Source organism: Mustela putorius, unplaced genomic scaffold, assembly GCF_011764305.1.
Source record: "Mustela putorius furo isolate JIRA1106 unplaced genomic scaffold, ASM1176430v1.1 tig00003854_pilon_pilon_pilon, whole genome shotgun sequence".
Classification (NCBI taxonomy): domain Eukaryota; kingdom Metazoa; phylum Chordata; class Mammalia; order Carnivora; family Mustelidae; genus Mustela; species Mustela putorius.
In genome coordinates this window covers 10577940-10597323 of record NW_025422006.1, presented here as the reverse complement: position 1 = coordinate 10597323, position 19384 = coordinate 10577940, and the positions used below count along the sequence as shown (strand labels likewise).

At 40.1% G+C, this 19384-nt stretch overlaps 1 long non-coding RNA gene across 3 annotated transcripts in view; it reads left to right on the top strand.

Moving 5' to 3' along the window:
- The window catches only part of LOC101679630, a 118842-nt gene that overhangs the window by 57085 nt on the left and 42373 nt on the right, over positions 1-19384 (top strand). For all 3 annotated transcript variants that reach the window (XR_001182233.1, XR_200683.2, XR_006601981.1), the window contains exon 6: positions 8131-8228. This is a non-coding gene — a long non-coding RNA (uncharacterized LOC101679630). The remainder of the gene's footprint in view (positions 1-8130; positions 8229-19384) is intronic.

Here is a 19384-nt window from a genome sequence, read left to right as displayed (position 1 = left end):
ATGAAAGAATTTCTTTTATTCTTATAATATGAGAGAACCAGGCAGGTGTTAATCAGTTCAAAGGAAAAGTCAAAACAGCGAAATTTGTATGGAGTAAAGCCATGTTGAAATGAATCATAGAATGGAGACCAAACTGGTTTTTCCATAGCCAATTAAGTCCCCACCGAAGTGGACAGAAAATGTCGACTAAATACTGCCAGACAAGCCAGAATTTCCCTATCACTTACCTATGTTCACAAGGATTTGCAGAAATTGCTCAAAAACAATCAACTGATCACCCAGAAAGGTTGCGATGAAATGCATCGTTTTCCATTGAAACACAATTTTTTTTCTACACTAATCTTAGGAAGGTCATTAATGACTTCTACATTGAAATAAATTAATATCATTTCTCAGTAATCATTTTTGACATAACAAATGACTCTCCTTTTTTCAAAAAATTTTCTTTGCTGTCCTTTTTGCTTTTCGTGATTTCCTCTCCGTCAGTACTCATTGACTAGGTGATTTCAACAAGTTCCAAGGGTTTATACATCAACCGTATGCTTAAGATTCCTCCTGTGCGGTCTTCAGTCCCAACTACTCCCATGTCCTCCGGACATACATTTTTAAAATTCACATCTACTGTCAAATTGCCAAATAAAACTGTGTTATCTGAAACTGAACTTTGATTTCTTTTAATCTAACCCTTTTTCTTTTTTTTTTTTTAAGATTTTATTTATTTATTTGACAGACAGAGATCACAAGTAGGCAGAGAGAGAGAGAGGAAGCAGGCTCCCCGCTGAGCAGAGAGCCCGATGCTGGACTCCATCCCAGGACCCTGAGATCATGACCCGAGCTGAAGGCAGAGACTTTAACCCACTAAGCCACCCAGGTGCCCCTTTTCTAACCCTTTTTTAAAGCACACACACACACACACACACACACACACACACACACACACACGTACGTTCACACACACCCTATCATTAGGCAATTCCAAGTACTCAAGCCAAGTCTGAAGGGTCATTGTGTCTTCCACGTGTCCTCCAAGCTCATTCTCCGCCCTTCTTCCCCTTGATTCATGACAATAAAGCACACACGTGTAGGAACTAAATCAAGATGGTCTCTTGCCCTTTGTCTTCCACTTGGTTTCAGTCAACGGAGCCTTTGCTGAAGATGGGAGCTGGGGAGAAGAGTGAGGCCAAAGCATTGTTTCCCTTGTCTGTATTTTTATGAGGCAGCTTTGGGCTGGGTGTTTTCCTCAAGGCTGGTCTGTTCTAACTCCACTTAACACAGGTTTTTTGGGGTGTTTTTGTTTTTGTTTTTTACTGGACTTTCAACTTCCAAGATTGAATAACCACACCTTCCCTTCATTCTTCAGGGCATTGCGCTACCTGCTGCCAACATCTTTCTAAATAATTCCTTTATTAAACACACTTCTGATTATCTTAATTTAATGTCCTGTATTACAGAGAGATATGAGCCCTGTTTCACATCCAGCAAATTCTCTGCACCTATTCTCAAAGTATTTCCAGTTTGACCTCTTCTCACTTAGAGATTTTTGGTCCAAGCACTGTCATCTCTCTGCTGTGTTCTCATAATAGTCATTTCACTCGTTTTGCCCTAGAATCTGAAAACACAGAAAAGCCTGCTATGGAAAACGTATAACTTTCTGTCAACACCTAAAATTCATTTTTTTCTACACTAAGTCCCCATACCTCCTCATCTTCCTCCTTTAAATGCAGTTCCCACCCACTGCCCGTCTTGTGGACAGACTCTCCCTTTTGCTGTGCCGCCTGCTGCCCCCCTGCTGCGCATTCTGTCGTTTTCTCTCTTTTGTTCTGCCTCAGGTGAATCCTTTCACTGCCATGTGCCGCCAGCTTCCACCCCTTGGCCCCACATTTAGGCGCCCCCCCATCCAATCGGGAAAGACACTGCAAGTAGGTAATAGCCCTTTACCCTTGCACTTCTAGAGTCTATTCTCATACACAAACACGAGCCATCTTCCCAAACGAGTATGTCCCTGATGATAGAGCTCCTGAACACGGGTCTTCTGGCTCTCCTGTTTCCTCGTAAGACTCCAGACCTGCCACATTCTTGCCCCTCCTTGGGTATGATTCAGTGTATTCTCATCTCAGGGTCTCTTTCCTTGTGTATCCCTTAGATATCCGTTTAATCCCTCATTCACTACAACCCTCTGCATGAACGTCACCTCATAAGAGGGGCCTTTCCTCGCTGTCACATGAAAGGGCATCCCCACCCCTCTCCGCTGTCATTCTCTGTCCTCTTCTGTCTGCATGACTTCCTGGTGTTCCTCACCACTTTATTTATTTATTGGGTCTTTCCTCACTGAAAGCTAAGTTTCATGCGAGCGAGATCTTTGAGACCCACCCAAAGAACTGTGCGGAGTGAAATGAAAGAACACGTAAGTGAATTATCAAATGACACACGAATTCTGTTTTGAGACTCTGAGTCATAAATGGTCAGTCCTAATCCTGTCGGAGTCTCCACCAGTTTCAAAGAGGAAGCAAAAGAGTCTCCTGCATATAATCTCAAATATAATCAAATATTTGCAAACTGTTGATTGGCCTGAAGGCGACTTTAAAGCTGAAAAACAAACAAAATCAGAGTTGTGCAATGATTTGTCAGAAAGCCAATATTGAGGAAACCAGTCAGCTGGACAAACAAGATGGAACAAGATGGATATGAAAGAAATTTCAGTTAAAGAAAGCGTTAAGCTTTCTTTTCCTTAAGTGGAAGAACATGATTATGCTATTAATATTATGATTAGGGCTTGTTTTTTTAATTAATAAAATTGCCTTGAATAAAAAAGTGATTATCAAGTGAATTTCTAATCACTCCATTAGAAGGGAAATGTTAATGTCCCATTTATGTTGACACTTTATGGAAATCAATAGCTTTTTCTCTGTCTTCACAATAATGTTTAAAAATAAAGTGGAAAAATATATCCATTTATAATATAGACAAAACAAGAAAATTCTTGGACCTGAATGTAGTGAGAATAGTGTTAGACCTAAAAATTAAAGTATGAAATCAAAAAAAGTACATAAATCGCTTGAATCAGAACTAACTACAGAAATGTCAGTACTTCCAAAATTAATATAAATTGTTATGCAACTCAAATTATAATCTCAATGAACTTGTCTATGGAACCATATAAAATGATTCTGGAATGTATGTAGAAGACCAAATCTTGAAGAGTAGTCAAGAAAATTATGAATATTGAATACGAACCATTAGAAAAGTGAAGTGAGAGACTTCCAGATAGTAAGATAACTATAAAGTCACTACAGTCAACAGTGTGTGATATTGGCACAAAAATACACAAACACATTAGTCAGATATGACTGAGCATCTATAGAAAGATCAGTATATATGTGGTTTTAATCTCACTTAAAAAGAGTGACTAATTTAATAAATGGTGCTATTGTGATTGATTATGCAGAAAGAACTGGATCCTTATTTTATTACTTTTTTTAATATTGGAAGGAACTGTAAGAGGCTATTTGTATAAATTTGGGGTAGGAAATGTAGGTTTTCCTAAGGATAGTAGGAATCTCAAAAATCATAAAGGAAACATCAGGTGGATTTGGCTATTTTAAAATTAAATGTATTTATGGTAAGATATAACCATAAACAAAATGAAGAGACAAATTCAAAGTTCAAAGATATGTTTATAAATTAAGTGTGGTAAAGATTCTTTTTTTTTTTTTTTAAGAGAGACTCATCATTGAAGGATCATTGCATATAAAAATCCCTGTGGAACTCATAGGGTCACCTCACTGTGTTCAACAGAAAGAGAAATTTCTAACTTTCTCAATCAAATTACTAGAAGAACTTCAGAGTTAAAACGTAAGCTTGTATTACCAAAAACAAAACAAAACAAAACAAAAAAAACCTTTCTAAATAAATGACACTTTAATAAAAAATATGAAACTTAATTCAAGTCTTTACTATAAAGTAGCTAAATGTTAAACAGAATGCTATTAATTGGAAATTACATGAAGTAAAATAGAGCAAAAGAAGCACAAAGACAATGAAAAATACTAGATCTCAAAATGTTTCCTCCCTGATTTTCTTTTCCTGTCAGAAAGACACAAGTTTGGAATGGTCAGCAGACTTACACTTTTGACCAAGAAGGAATTTTAGAAATGTGCATCAATAAAGGGAACATCTTGTTTTTCAGTCTCAACTGTTGCAGTGAAAAGCAGTGTCCTGAAAAATACATGAGACATATACTACAAGACCAACAGGTATAAAAAACCACTTCTACCCTCCCCTGGAATCATGAACAAAACATAGACGTGGTGGCAACAGATATATTTTGAAAGCTGAGATTGTTTTGGTTCATGGGAAAAATCCTATAGCATCTCTTCCCAAGGAAACTAGAAAAAGATAGTGTTGGCAAAACCTACTTTCTCAGGAGGCCATGGTAACTGTGAGCTAAGTCATTTGTATTTGAGGGGAGGTAGCAGAAGGTTGGGAGATCATTCACTTTTGAGGGACTCAAGTGGCCGAATCCACTTAATCTGCCCTAGATTCCTTTCATTAAGAGAGAACTAACCCGCACACACTGCCAAAATCAAGCTCATTTAAGGTAACAGGCCAGGGATGTTTCCGACCATCATACCTCTGAGGGTATGTTTGGCATCATGGTGGCTAACACAAAATTACAGAAAACAGCAGTTGTTGAAGAGGGTGTGGAAAAATCTGAGAACTCTTTTACCTTGCCGGTGGGAGTACACGTTGATACAGCCATGCTGAAAAACCGGCTGGAAGTTGGAAAGAGAAGCATATGACTATTTTGTGACTCAGCAATTCCAGTCCTATGTTTGTGTGGCCAACAGAAAGGTAGGCATAGGTCCACCCAAAAAATGTTTATAGCAGCACCCGTCATCATAGACCCAAACTAAAAACTACCCAAGTGGCCTCTATCAGCAGAAAAAAAAATCCGTGAACTGCGGTGTAGTCACCTAATGGAATACTACGGCAATGAGAAGGAATGAAAAGAAAACTGCGCACAACAGGGGTGGGACTTGGGAGCACAAAAGAAGTCAAGCCCCCAAGGGTATACGCTGTGTGATTCCCCCATTTCCAATTCAAAAGCAGATAAACCAAACAATGACATTGGAGGGCAGGGTAGTGGTTAGCATTGGAGCACCGAGATCGGAACGTGGGAAAAGGCACAAAATGATGGCGGGTGGGGGAGAAGCTCCAGGACACTGGTGGTGTTCAGTCCGTAAACATGCATCAAACCTGAAATTTATACTTTGTGCAGCTGTCTGTGTGTGTGGTTTAATAAGAAGTTTCCCGGCTGACTTGTGTTTGTAGTTTAGCGCAGGAAGCCATGGGCAGGAGCAGGGAGAGAATAGTTTATAAACAGTTAACCCAGAAACACAAGCGGCAGCTTCCCGGGTCCGGAGTCCTTGGGTTCATGTTACCTCGCCCAACAGCCAGGGAGAAACACCACCTCTCAAAACCAAAGTCAATTATTGTCCCTGCTCCGAAGAACAGTTCTGATATACTAGGTTCTGATGAAGTTCCTGAACCTAGGTGGGGTTCGGTGGGGTGAGGTTCGGAGCCGACGGCTAAAGAAAGAATTCTTAAGACGTCTCTGGGGCAAAAAGGTGGTTTATGAGAGCACGGGGACAGGACCCGTGGGCAGGCGGAGATGCAGCTGCCCAGGGCCTGTGAGGAGTGGCTGGTTATATACACAGGAGTTGGGTAGGTGAGGACAAAGGGGTGTTCAGAAGGGCTATTGGGGTAAAGAAGACTGTCAGGATATTGAAGGCCTGGTTACTATCAAGCCAAGGCCACTTTCCCTCTAATGAGGCACTAACATAAAGACAATTGGGAGTCTCCTGGTGGAATGTTACATTCCTGCTATCAAACGTCCTTGTTCCTGAGATTTAGGTCTTTAAAAGAAATTTAACTTTATTTACTTTTCCTTCTACCTCCGTTTCCTTTGGTTTTTTATGGAGGGGAGGGTGACAATAGGGCTTGAAGAAATGAGTTATGTGTCTTTGGAAATTGGGCTATTGATAAGACAACTTCTTTGTTGTAAATCTCAAGGACATTTGTAAACCAAGAGAGACTCCTGCCTTGCAGGACTGTGATCTCTGCAAGATAGCCATTTGCTCTTCTTTTAGGGCAGTCAGGGGTGCCTGTGAAATGTCACACATATTACCAAGGGGAGTGGGTGGAGAGGGGGTGCAAGGCGCCAGCCCCTGCTCCGTTCTCAGCCAGCCTCCTGCTCCCTCATCAGGTTCCATTTCTCAATCCTCTGAAATACGTAGAGTATATTGTTAACTAAAGAGAGATCCCCTTATAAATCATTTCACCGCCCGCCACAACTTTGACTTCAGAGAGCCTTTGCACACAATACTTTCCCATAGCCCACAGAGCCCATGAAGACCCAATGAAGATTGCCAGTAAATGCTTCAGGAGTGATTCATCTGAGTCCATGCTGAATGACTTTATGTTCCAGACTCTGAGCTAAGCCCTGCTAGGACAGGAGCTGAATTTCAGCCCTCCAAAGGCGTTGAAACCCTCTTCCCAAGGTGCTGGATTCTGAACGGCCCTGTTCTCGCCTACACTGATGTGGCAGACTCCTTGGCAATTCTAAACAGATAGATGAAGGTCAAACTACAGGCAGAACAGTTCAAGTTACACTGAGACCCGGTGAGGACCACAAAGCGTGCAGAGCTCTGCCTAAAACAGGCCAAGTTAGCACAGAGGCGTGAACGAATAAAGAACCAGCTGTGCAAATAAGTGAATTAGCAGAACTATACAAATATACTTGATTGAAAAAGGACATTCACCCTGTCAGGGACTTTTTACAAAACAGAACTTGCATAGGAATTTTCAAGCGCACACCCACCTTATTTACATGAGAAGAGTGAGAGGAAGCTTGAATTTTTTACGGCCAGTCTTAGAACAATTAAAAATATGTATGCATAACTATGTATATATTCTCATGCATATACACAATTATCAATATTTGCCTCTCCCTTGAAGAGCTTCTGAAGTTAGGGATGTATCTCGGTCATCCATTTTATGCCTGGCTTAGAATAGACACCTGAAAACACTCATTAAGAACTAAACAAAAGGGGGCACCTGGGTGGCTCAGTGGGTTAAGCCGCTGCCTTCGGCTGGAGTCATGACCTCGGGGTCTTGGGATCGAGCCCCGCATCGGACTCTCTGCTTGAAAGGGAGCCTGCTTCCTCTTCTCTCTCTCTGCCTGCCTCTGCCTGTTTGTGATCTCTCTCTGTCAAATAAATAAATAAAATCTTAAAAAAAAAAAAAGAACTAAACAAAAGTGTTTTGTTGGTGTGGAGAGCTTCTTAATCAATCAGTCAATGATCCTTGACTTTTAAGGTTTTATAATAGTTTTTGCTTCCTATTCTCAGTTGCCAAATTTCGTTTTAATTTAGTTAATGCCAAGTTTCTGTGACCTGGAGTTTGAAGTCAAAGTTCCTTAGTCTAGTTCCTTTGTCAGAGAGTCTGAAGAGCACCCCCGTGTCTAGACCAAATCCATGAATTTTATGACACAGATTTGCCATCCATAGGCCTTTCTTCCCCCTTGATGTGAGTTCACAGAAGTAGAAGGAATTTATAATTTATATAAATGCAATATTCAGAGTGTAAGCCGAAACAGAAATAGAAAAAATATCGTATTTAAAAAAATTTTTTTCAAGATTTTATTTATTTGAGAGAGAGAGTGTGCCTGTGGGGGGAAGAGCGGGGGCAGGGGAGGAAGAGGGACAAGCAGAGTCCGTGCTGAGCACAGAGCCCAAGGCAGGTCTCCATCCCGGGGCATAGGGATCATGACCTGAGTCAAAACCAAAAGAAGGATGCTCAACTGACCGAGCCTCCCAGGAGCCCCCAAAATTGTATTTTTGTGAGCATTCTATCCACATCACAGCTTCCTCTTCTCGTGTAACAACAGGCAATAGAATCAATAAAAATGTATATGCACAATCCACAAGATACTGAATTTTGTGCCAATTATCCCTGTGCACGAGTCATGGAAGGCTAGTATACCGGTTTACACCGTTGTATTCTATTATGTAATTGCAACATAATTACATTTGCCTGGCATCTCATTTACAAGCATTAACTCGTTTCCAGTTTTCCAGCAATATAGAAGATAGAAAGCTGGAGTGGACAACGCGTGCCTTCTCATGCATACGTGCGACCGCTTCTCTAATGGAATTGCTGAATATCAAGTAAGTGCATCTTCCAAGTTTATTAAAAATCTCCAAATTTCATATTGGTTGTACCCTTTACACCCTGAACAAGAGGGAAAGCAAGTTCTCATTTCTCCAAAAACTCAACATTGTTTATATTGTCAGACTTGTAAATTGTGACCAGTCTACTAAGTGAGAACTGATAATTTAGGGCATTTTAATATATACTTCACTGATTATTACTGAGATGGGTGACAGCTCATGTTACTTGGCTTTTCCTTTTCTTTTTTTGCTTTTCTGCCTATTCAAAAACTTTGCTCATTTTGAGGGGGTATGGGAAGGCAGTACTGATGACTTTTTCATACTGCTCTGAAAAAATTCTTTTTAATTCCGGATGCAATTCCTCTATCTGTTGTATGTGTTGACAACATCTTTTCCTACTCTGTGGCTTGTTTTTGCTTTTGGGTTTTTGTTTTTGTTTTTTGCTTTTGTTTTTGTGTTTTCTTAAGCAGAAATTCTAAATGTCAATGTAGTTAAATGAGGTAGTCATTTTTCTTACAGATTGCATTTTCTGCACCTGGTTTAAGAATTTTTCCTTATTTTTCTATGAATAATTTCTTCTAAACATTTCAAAATTTTCCTTTTTTCATTTAAGCTTTAATCTACCTGAAATTGATTTTCTGAATGATGTAACTTTGGAATGTATTTCAATCATTTCATATATACTTAGATGGTTTCCCTAAATCCATCCTACATATTACCTCTAGGTTTCTAGCCTTATGGGTGGTGGCGTGAGAAACAAAGGGGCCAAGTTCTAAGCTCTTGATCTTTATTTTGACTAGAAGCCTAATTTTATATATTAAAATGCTGCCAAAATTTCATGTGAATTAAGGGATATACTCTGGAAACCATTACCATCATGGAAACCATACAAGCTTTGAATTGAGTTTGATGTAGATGTTCATCCTGGATTAAATTATTATCAGCAGAAGGAACTCAGACATATCACTTCCTCTTTCTGAGCCTTGTCTTCTACAAAAAAGATACTATCAGTAACTATTCCATGGTTTGTGTTTAAATTAGTAATTTAAAGATGCTTATTACATTGCCTGACACGGAAGATATTCAAAGACTGCTAGAGCTTCTGTCTTTGGCAGTGGGACAAAGAAGCTTGAGAAAAGTGGAACAAATCAAGACAAATGCTTGTTTTTCTAATTTTAGTAGAAATATGGCAATGAAATGGGAATAAATATCCCAGATTTTGGAAAGCACAAATACGAGTATCTGTTGAGATTATATGACCAGCTTTCTTCTGTGGGACCTAAACTTGGCCCTGAATGAAAGAAACATTTTGGCTTTAGTCATCCCTGGCAGGGGTTAATCCTAGGGTAGGAAGCGGAAATTCAGAGGTTATGCCTGGGACAAGGGTCAGAAGACAAACTGCCCCCCTCACCGCCCCGTCCAGGACTGAGAGAAGGCTAATTTGTTTCTGTGTTTGACCAGCCTCTGAGTGTGCAAAAGCTGGAGTGAACAGTTCTAATGGGGATAGGGTGCTGGGGGAAGGGCACCTGTCCATAGGGAACAAAGAGAGCAGGGACTTGGTTCAGGATGAGGTCCTGGGCACAGTCTGGGCTTAGGTCTGGGCAGTAGGTTACAGGACTTGATTTTTTTTGGAGGGGAGTGGAGGGTGCAGTCCTTTCCAATATCCCCAAACCTTCAAGTAGGCTTTCTTTAGAATTACCAGTAACTCTCGGTTGTGCCATTGTAGAGTAGGTAAATGCCAACATTCATCCTTGAGTATAAACATTATAGGGAGAAAAGAGTGACTGCTTCTCAGTCTCAGAGTGGGCAGGAGAAGTGACAGATGGTACTAGAAAAACTGATGTTTCTCATGAAGTCAATGACATGGTCAGCTGCCTGTATGTATGTGCATTGATAAGACAAAGAGGTTAGAGTGGGAGAAATATAGTGACATTCTGGAACATGTTTGAGGTACTACTATTGGAGAGTTTTCCTGAATGCCTGGGATATACTTTGACACTGGTTCCGGGGAGAGAGACAGGCAGCTAATTTCTAGCTGGTATCTGGGGCCATAAAAATGTAATGGAAAAAAAAAAAAAAGACTCATTTGATGAGACTTTCATCTTATAGCTTAAACAAGTGTGAGACGACTGAACGGATTTGCAGACAGAGGAGATGTAGGCTATGAGGTAGAAGTTAAACTGGGAGCAGACAAGCTGGAAATAATATCCAAACTAGAAAATCTCAGACCTTTCTTTTGCTAAAACCTCTCCTCCTCCTCCTCCAACTAGATCCACTGACGGAGCAAACCACTAATTGGTTGTCTGCTCCGTGCCTGAAACGGTGTTGGACACTGTAGCTACAACGGGAAGTCAGCCAACATGTTTCTGTGGAGTTTGCAGGGAAGTTGGAGAGATTGTCATTAAAATGATAAAGCAAACCAAGTACTGGGGCTGGGAGGGAAGTATGACCAAGAGAGCATAAAATGCTTCCAGCTCAGTGCAGGACCTATAGAAAAAAAAGTCACTATAAAGTCTGGAAAATATGAAAGTGTGTGTAGTAAGTGCATTTTCAAACACCAGGAACCCAAAAAGACTTTTTTGAAGAGTCATTAAAATACACTTTTGGGAGCTTGGTTATCTCGCTTAGCTGGAAAATTCATTCATGCCACATGTTTCCATCCACAGAGAGGAATGGCAGTGGTATGGTGTGTCTGTTGTAGCTTCCTGCAGGGGGGCGCCTGAGGGTTACACTGAGTTGAAGTGAGCTACTCTCAGTAAACAACTTGAAGGAAAGGGGAAGACCTATAAAGTTTTATGATTTTTATTTATTTTGGCTCTCTCCGTGTTAAAAATGTATGTGATGGGGAATCCATTGCCTGCCTCCTGCATTATTACTCTTATCTTAAGAGAAAGCCAGCAGTGTACTCCCTACAGAAAATTTGCTTTATAGCCTGTTAGGCCATAAAACAGCTCCCGTTAGCTATTTCTGATTTAAGGTGTACGTAGTCGGGTACTGTTTTCTTTGCTTTAAGTATGAATCTTGGATTTTGTGGGGGAAGTCCTGTGTGAATCAGAAATATCATGCTGTGTATCCACCTAGCTGGAGGGCCCGGAAGCATCTGTAGACTTCACAGCCCAATTAGTAATTATGTAAATGGTAAAATCCCCTTCTGCCTCTCAAAAGAGGATGATTTCTCATCCTGTTGCCTGGATTGGTATCACACCTTCATGTTGGGCTTAACTGGGATGAAATTAGAGAATTGCAATACGGCAGTATATCGATGCCTTTCTGAATTTTGGTGCAAGATTTCTTCTTTGAAAACCTCTTGAAGCAGACACATTCTGTGCTCGCTCACATCATGAAGTGGATAATGTTTCTAGACGGGTCTTGGTCCTCATAATGTGACAAAGAGCCCCAAGGGGTTGTAGCTACAAGAAGGACAGGAAGTTATCTGTAGATGCTTGTGTGTAGCAAGAGGTCTAATTCTTATGACTCTGCGTTTTTGCTTCAGATGTAATGATTTTGGGGACTTTACTCATCTTGGATTATCACTGATGCTTAAATCCATATGCTATCAACTGCTCTATAGTCATAAAGAATTCTGTGTGTGGTTTCCAGATGATTATTTAAAGTGTGTATGTTAATGTAAGTTATTTCAATATAATATTTTGGTACACTGTATCGCTTTGGATTATAATGTATAAAATATGTTACTTCCAGATAAATACATATAATTAAAAGTTACTCATTTTTAGATATTAAATGAACAAGGAAGGTTATTCCAATTTTGCTTTTAAACTTCCTTTTCGTTGGGGTGCTTGGGTGGTTCAGTCAGTTGAGTGTCTGCCTTCAGCTTAGGTCGTGATCCCTGGGGTCCCAGGTCGAGCCCCACATCAGGCTCCCTGCTCAGCAGGAAGCCTGCTTTTCCCTCTCCCACTTCCCCTGCTTGTGTTCCGTCTCTCACTCTCTCTCTCTGTGTCAAATAAATAGCTAAAATCTTTAAAAAATAAAATAAAATAAACTTCCCTTTCCTTGTTTTATCTATGTTTTTAAAAATACATAAAATGTAAACCATGAATTAAATAAAAAGCTTATAGTATCCTATTTAATTACATCTTAGGAGCACAGTAAAAGTGAAAATCAGCATTTTACAATACAATGTGTGAAAATAAAAGTATAGAATCATATTTGTTGTATTGCTTAGAAAAAAACAACAAAAACAAGAGGCTAGAAAGATACAATTCTTTAAAGAAAATACCAGATAAACAGATTCCTGTAGTGGTCTAGTCATTCCCATAATTGTTGAGTACACAGAAGATTTGACAGGTTTTTTTACAGAAAAAAAAGGAAGAATAGTTTCAGTTTGACACACTGTCATGGGGATAATATAAATAATTTCAAAAGATTTTACAAGAAAGGACAAGCAATCCAATTTGTTTATTTCCAAGGATAATGCTGGGTTTATGTTTATTTGGAAAGAAAGACCCAGTCCTGACACTAATTCTCGATGTCTCCAAATTATTTTAACTTCTCTGCTTCCATTGCTATGTCCTAGTGGGGAGGTCAGTAGCTAGAGCCTCTCCCTCCCCATGTGCATTAGATCTGAGATCTGCTCTTATCTCCCAGCTTTGACTCTAAGTCCTTTATATGGTTCTCCTTAACCCTTCAATCTGAAATACATGGTCTTTCAAACTGTCCATTTTATGTTCCTTATATGCATTAGCTCACTACCACTTTTAATTAAAGGACTACATACTTAGTGTTGGGTACCACACTGAAAAAAAAAATATATATATATATATTAAAGATTTTATTTCTTTATTTGACAGACAGAGCTCACAACTAGGCAGAGAGTCAGGGGAGAGAGAGCAGGCTCCCCGCTAAGCAGAGAGCCCAATGCGGGGCTTGATCCCAGGACCCTAGGATCATGACCTGAGCTGAAGGCAGAGGCTTAACCTACTGAGACACCCAGGCGCCCTGAAAAATATATATTTTTTAATTGCTATCTTTTCTTTCCCCCTCATAACATGTTATGGACTGTATTTCCCCTCCCCCACACAATTCGTATGTTGAGGGTCCAACTCTCCGGTATCGCAGAATAAAATTGTATTTGGAGATGAGGTCCTTAAAGGTATAGTTAGGTTAAAATGAGGCTCGGGGCGGCTCGTTGGTCTACTGGGATGATTCTCGCTTTAGGTTAAAATGAGGCTCTTAGAGGAGGCTATAATCTAATATGACTGGTGTCCTATTAAGAAAAAGGAGAGATACCAGGAATGTGTGCACACAGAGAAAAGGCCATGTAAGAAGGTAGCTACCTACAAACCAAGAAGGGAGGCCTTGGGAGAAACCAACCCTGCCAATACCTTGATCTTGAACTTTCAGCTTCCAGAACTGTGAGAAAATAAATTTCTGTTGTTGAAAGCACCCAGACTTTGGTATTTTGTTAGGGTTTCCCTAACAAAGCAATACGCAAGTGTATTTAGCAGGTATGAGAAGAAATCTGTGACATGGTAAAAACACCAGTTTTCTCCAAAGTTAAATAGTTAACACAGAAAATATAAGAGCTGATATAAAAATGGGTTTTGAAGAAATTGGCCCTCATGTGCTTTTCCCTACCTTCCTATACCTAACATAGCTTACTTCTCATCACCATTAAATCTTCTTTGGTGTTCTAGGTGACTTTAGCTCCTTTCTCTGAACCTCCTTGAGCATCTGTTATTTCCTAGGCAACTGAAAGAAGTATATTTAATACCAGAACCTTGTTCTTATTCTGATCCCTATATTTAAAACAGATATAAGTGTACCTCTCTTTTGGGAGCTGTGGTAAAAAGAAGGTAGACGGAGTCCTGTGCTGCTGGCTCAGTCCACCAGCCATCTGTCCCTTCTTCCCCACTCACAGCACTTCCTCAGTGACACCAGGAATACGACCACATGAGACACGGACTTCAGACCCCCCGAATTACATCACACTTCATTATCTTCTTAGAAGAGTCTCAGGAGACAAGATCTCGTATATTAGAACTGAGGCTATGACACACTTTGAAAAAACACTTCCTACATTAGGATGATAGACAGGGACAGGAACTAGTAGTAGTTCAAGGTGTGGGAGCTTTAATCTGCTTTTATCAAATGATTTTTGAACCCCATTAATCTTTTTGAATTACACAAGAAATCTTCCACCCAGTCTGAGAATCTAAGAACACAAACAGAATTGGGTTTCTGTTTGGCAAACAGAATTGGGATTCTGTTTGGAGTTGATACGTTCTGGCTTCTTGGCTAAGTTGCCTGTGGGTGTCCAGTCTCCTTCAGCTCGAGCCACTGGAATGATGAAATGCATCTCTCCTTTTGTTCAGTTTCTTCCCCGAGACACTTCCAGAGCCCCGTTCCAAATATCAACATTCTGTCCTCAAGACTTTCATTTCCTGTTTTCGTTTAGAAATCTCTGACGTCTAAATAAGTTGGGATTATCCCAAATAGTTCTGTATAAAGTAGACAAAAGTAAAATTTTAAAAGGAAGTCATTTTATCACTTTCACCTTTGCTGCCAGCTTCACAATAATTTTGTTTTGCATGAAATGTTTTGTTCAACTTTGGCATATCTGTTAGGGATTTTATATACACAAACACACAGTATGTATGTACATATATACCTGTGTCATATGTATCTATGTAATTATGAATATATATAATTTTACATATATAATTATAGTGGATGTAAAAGTCATTTTTTCTTTTAGTTTATTGACAAATTTAGATTTAGTATAATTATACTTAATTTTCACTAAAATGACTTCTGAGTCATTAGTGAATAAGATATTTGAGTATTTATTTCAATTTTTAAAAATGTTATATCAAGACTTCCCCCAAATTCTCATAAGAATATTCCAAAATTATGGTATAAATGAAGAGTAATCTCCCCCGTCTGCTCTGCTTTAAGCAAAATGAGCCAGAGTGATCAGACTTGGAGCCACACCTCTCACTGTGCTGCAAACATATTTAGGAAATGGCCTTCCTGGGGTGCCTGGGTGGCTCAGTCATTCGTTAAGTGTCTGCCTTTGGCTCAGTTCATGATCCCAAAGTCCTGGAATCAAGCCCCGCCTCGGGCTCCCTGCTCAGGGGAAGGCCTACTCCCCCTCTCCCACTCCCCCTGCTCGTGTTCCCTCCCTCCCTGTGTCGCTCTCTGTCAAATAAATAAAATCTTTTTTTTTTTTTTTAAAGAAAGAAATGGCATCTATGCATCACCACAGAGAGAAACCATGTTTCCAGAAAGTGGCCCTGGTTGACCGGGTTCCCCACAGCTCCCAATTTGTGCATCTGGTTCTCTCTTCTCCCTCCACATTTTGTTAACAGGCACCATATTTGGCTTATCTGTGATGACGAATGCCAGCATGTCTCCTAGTACATCCTAGGGGACCCACTTGACTTTACAAAGCAATGGGCTTTTTTGCGTTATAGATGTCATCCCTCTGTCTAGGAGAAAAAAAAAAAAAACGTTTCTCTTTGCACCTGATGTCATCTGGAGACCTACAAGTCATAGTTGGTCTTCTAATAAATTTCATTTTCCTCTCATAATCTTTTAAATGTAATTCATTGTTGCTAACATTTAAAAATCAGAAGATTCCACGTGAAAAGCTGCATTTCCAAGTTCTGTTTCATAACGGAAAGAGCGGACAACACAGGGACAATGGCAGTTTACTGGGCTAGATTAGAAAGAACAAATGACCACTTCCCCATGTTTCAGTGAATGCAATTCTCTTATTTTGGGTATTTTCCACTGCTCAGTGGGTGCTTGAGTTTGTGACCTCTGTTTTCGATTAAACATTAATATGTTTAATTGAAATGTTTTCTCCATTAATATCAGGTCTTGAATCACATACTTACTTAGCTTCAACGAGTGCCTTCCTGCCAAGGGCATTTCTTTATCAACACCTGTGTTAAAACTCTGTCTGAACATGACTTAATATTCAATACAGCCACAAGTGCCTGGCATCGTAGACCCCTTGGGATACTTGAGCTTGTCCTCACTGAGAATAAATGCCATTAAATTTATATCAGCTGTATTTTTTCTCATATTGGGTTTCACAATGCTTAGTTTCATTCAGTACAATCACCAGGTCTAGTGAATGGAAGCATCACTCTCGCTGACGGTTAAGTTTTCCAGTGGGACTGTCCATATGCTGTGTTCCTCTGTTTTGCTGGCTACAGAGATGATGAAGATGCAGTTAGGTGCACAGAATACAGTCCCCAGCCTAGAGCAGGAGATATCACCCAGATGAGGTCTTGCATGAGGACAAAGACAGAGGAGCTGTATGTAGAGCCCGCTGGGTGCATAAGGATGTCGTCTTTACTAGTTTTCTAGAAACACTGAGCCTGGACCACATGGGGCATCTGCTTTCCATTAAACAAGATTTAAGCACCTAGATGTGAGTCCTGTTTCTGCTACCTGCTAAACAGGTGATCTTCAGCGATTTGTTTAGCTTGGTTGAAAAATTTCTTCTGCAAAACTGGGGTGATGGTAGTCCCACAGTATGGGGTGATTATTGGGAGTCAGAGGTGGCAGTTCAGGATTTGGGGCTCAACACACAGTAGGGCTCCATGAGTCTTAGCTGCGGAGCTCAAGATTCCCACCAGAACCTCGTCATGACCCTCACTTACGCTGTGTGACACACCTTCAGCTTGGCCTGCCTGTTAATTGTTGATAGCGGTGAGTCTCTAGCGACATTTTATTCACAAATGTGTATTGAGTGCCTACTCTGTGCCAGACATTAATCTAGGTACTGAAAAATAGACAAAAAAGCAAACAAAAACAGAGAGGGGGAAAACAAACCCTGCATTATGATGTATGGTCCAGTGGGGGTTTCAGGCTACATTTTCCAATATCAGTGGGCCATACCCACACACAGGCTGAGTCCACATCTTAGGTTCGCACATCTCCCAGGAACCTGCTTATGAAATTGGGTGGCCCTGAATGAATTTATTTTTTTTTAAAGGTTTTGTTTATTTATTTGACAGAGATCACAAGTAGGCAGAGAGGCAGGCAGAGAGAGAGAGAGAGAGAGAAGCAGGCTCCCTGCTGAGCCGAGAGCCCGATGCGGGCCTCGATCCCAGGACCCTGAGATCAGACCTGAGCCAAAGGCAATGACTTAACCCACTGAGCCACCCAGGCGCCCCGCCCTGAATGAATTTATACTAAGACTTCATCTTTCCCGTTATCAGTGAGGGGAGAAAACTGAATTTCTCTCCGGTTTCTTTTAAGAGAAACAGAAGGAATGATGTTTGGTTAGGAAGAATGTAAATCATTCCCAGGTTAATAAACAGTAAACAAACAACCAAAAAAACAAAACAAAACAAAACAAAAAAAACCTGGGAAAATGTCATACCTAATCTATGATTTCATTTCCTACCTGTGAAATAGATGTTAGTTTTGTTGGGTGATCTCTAAGTTGCCTCTAGAACAAATAGTCTATATTTTAGTCCCATACTCAGACTTCTTTATACAGACTGTATACTTCTCCCCTTATGCCTCTGTGATCATATGTGAATTGGATTAGATCTGTTTGTTTCCATCTGGTGCTCCCTGACTTCCTGGATGGTCCTCACACTTCTCAGAAGAGAAGCAGTGACATTTCCATTGGATGTGTTTGAGCAAAGACGCTGGACCCATCTGGCTTAGCCACTTCTCAGTTCTTGCTATAGGGAAGGTACATTTCATCTATAACCAAGAATGGGCTGTGGTTTTAGGAGCAGGTTTTGTATTTCTAGGAGAGACTGAGTGGACAAGTGTGACTAATTCAGGTGAGAAGTATGAGCTAGCCAACTTGCTCTAGCTCTAAGATAAGTTGTGCAAACTATCTCTGATTATTAAAAGGCTAATATTTGAATCGTTATCTGATCTGTGTTCATCCGGCAACTAGTGCTGATCTTCGCCAAATAATATGGACATGATCTATTGCGTGCCCCCAAAATGCAACCAAAGGGGAGGTAGACACACAACAGATCTCGTTTTGGAAGGATTACCTCCTCCTATGCATGGTCACTTCCCTATCTCAGTACATTCCTGTTCACACACCCTCTGTGGAATAAGCTGCTCAAATTATATTCTACATTAAAAAATAATAATAAAACCCACACTCTCCTATTTTATGGCATGTATAGCAGGCCATGTCTCGTTACATGTATAGCATATAAAATTTGATTTCACCAATATTGAAATATAAAAGTGACTGTTTATTCTAAACATTGATTCAGTATAGAAATGCATTAATTACAAGGTTTCTCTCTCTACATATATATTCCTGGTTAAAGATGAAATTTGTTTCAGCCAGAAGGACATTTGAAGCAAAGGGATCACTGCAGACAGAGTGAGTATGGAGAGCAGCTATAGATGCCAAAGAAGGAGCTGCGTAGCTCAGTCCGACCTTGACTCTGCTCAGCTTGTGGTCGGAGGACACCTGGGCTGAGGGCACTAGGCACCTGGTGTGCCAATTAGCACATGATCACAGCAGCTTCCTGGAGTGAAAGATATTCCTACTCCTTCACTGTTTAAAGACGCGAAGAGAAAAGAACCCGAGAATTTCATTTTTTAATATTAATTGTGTGCAATGAGAAGAGAGTCAAACTATGGGAACTTTGTCTCTCTGCATTACGATTCCATAAAGCCGATCTGCCTCCTCTATACCGTCATGCATTTGCAGGCTGGGGAGCCTGGCATAAGTTTTAGTCAACTTTAAGACATTTACAAATGGATACTCTGTTTCTTCTATCTGTGGCCACACTGGTTTTATTAGTCTGTCACCCAGTAAAACTGTGAGCTGCTGAATATAAAACCCCATCCACAGGTGACTATAGCTGTTCATAAGAGGAAGTTAAGTGTGTCTGTAGGACACCTCATAGCCAGATACATATTATGGCTGGATTATCTATTGTTTGGAATTTCTCTTTCTCTTCCCTCACTTAGTCCATATAAGATGAAAAGTAATGATGTCATAGTTCAGTTATGAAAAATAGTCACAAAATGTGCCTTCGTTCTATGTAAATATTTCAGCAGAGGGTTTCAAAACAAAGTGAAATTAGATTAAAATAATCAATATAATAGAGATTTTAAAGCACTTATTCTTTTTTTTTAAAGATTTTAATTATTTATTTGACAGAGAGAGCAAGGAAGCACAAGCA